A 1,990-nucleotide genomic window follows, 5' to 3' on the forward strand; every position below is an offset into this window, starting at 1 on the left:
TGCTAATAGGAGTTTTACGTTAGATAAAAATGTAAGGAATTTCCAGTTAGAAATCCTTCAGTCAGAGAAATTAAATAATGTAAATTTTACATTTGGATGAAACGTTTATATTGAGTTAGTAATGAGGAGCAGTGTCGATGGTTATTACCCTAATACTACTTAATACCTAGCTATATAATGTATGCGCGCGTACGTACACACACACACCACACACACACACAAAGACATATGGTTTGCCCTTGGCGGGAAATATGTCGTCAAAGAGGAGAGAATTTCTTCTCAGACAGACAAATCTGATGATCCTGGATATTTAATTCTTAACCGAAATATCTTTAAATTCTTTCTTTTTTAATACAAATTAAAAGTTGTTGTTTTTATTTCTTGTGGTTTCGGTAAACACAAATAGCACTATTTCATCCTTCTTTATAATATTCGGCATCGTATAACTTTAGACACAAGTTAATTATTTCAAATTCAACTTTTTACGAAGATACAAATTAAGAGAGAAGATAGAAGGCGTGATAATGCACAGGTCATAAGACTCATTTCATGCTTATTTTTTAATCTTTTTCATTCAAATTCGTCAGCTGTTTAGCAGTAATGAAGGGAGAGAGAGAGAGAGAGAGAGAGAGAGAGAAAGAGAGAGAGAGAGAGAGAGAGAGAGAGAGAGAGAGAGAGAGTTCTTATATGAAATAAGATATTACTAGGGTAGCTCTGCTTTGCAAAATAGAATCCTTTGGTGTTGCGACATTTGATGTAATTGCCACGAACCACTCCACAGACCCGCTTTTGTTCTTCTCAGGCGCAGATATGAATTACTAGCTGCTATTTCTTGTTCTGCTATCCTTCGTGATGAGATAGATTCTATGTTCCTCTTTGTAATTTTGCGACAGCATTTGTTGTCCGTCAGTTATTGTGGATAGTCTTAGAAAAGCCACTTTGCATATTAAGTCACAGGGTTTTCCCAGGGCAGAAAATATACCATCAAAAGATTACTTGTGCGTGTGTGCGTATATATAACAAAAACACTCCGTGATGTCAAACAGATATAACATTTAAATCTATTGGAATAATCTTTCACGGTTAGTAGCTTCAGATGCAAGATTTCATTCAGTTTCATGTGGTATGGGGTAGCGTTAAAGGCACTCAATATATGCCCCTCTGGTTGCTCGGCAAACATCGAAGCGATGGTCCAGTTCGGTCAAGACGCCGCTCAGCAGCATATCTAGAGTTACCATGCAAACTGCTTCAGTGATCCAAATTTTCAGCTCCTCCAGTGTTGCAGGTAGTGGTGATTCATAAACTGTGCTCTTCATGAACTCCCAAGGAACGAAGTCACAAGCAGTTAAGTCCGGTGACCTTTCAGGCCACTTGCAGAACACCTGATCATCATCTCGTCCAGCACGACCAATCCATCTGTTTGGCAACGAGATACCAGTGCGGTGGAGAACCATCTGCTGGAAAAGGTAGTCATTACCCTCAGCAGCTAGTTGTGGAAACATTCGATTGATCAGCTTCTCCAGGTAACTTTGACCAGTAACAATTCCTCCCTCAAAGAAGAAAAGGCCATTCACTGTCCTCTGTGATACAGCACAAAACACATTAACTTTTGGTGAGCCTTGCTCAATTTCCTAAGTAGATACTCAAGCCCCTATATCTGCACATTATGCCTACTGACTTTACCGTTTAAGTGAAATGTCATCTCATCGCTGAAAATGATTTTTGATGGCATGTTATCATTATCCTCCATTAACTGCTGGATATTCTCACAAAATTCAAATCGCATTCCATTATCTTTCGGGCGCAGTTTTGGACTAATTGCAGCTTGTAAGGGTGAAACTCTAGCTGTTTGTGTAGGATCTTGCAAACTCTGCTTTTGGGGAGGTGTAACTGTCAGCTAGATCTTCGTATTAACTTTTTGGGGTTCTGCACAAATTTTCTTGTAACTTGATCGATAACTTCCTCTGAGATTGATGGTTGGCCAGAACGT

The sequence above is a fragment of the Octopus sinensis genome, linkage group LG9 (assembly GCF_006345805.1).
Source record: "Octopus sinensis linkage group LG9, ASM634580v1, whole genome shotgun sequence".
Lineage (NCBI taxonomy): Eukaryota > Metazoa > Mollusca > Cephalopoda > Octopoda > Octopodidae > Octopus > Octopus sinensis.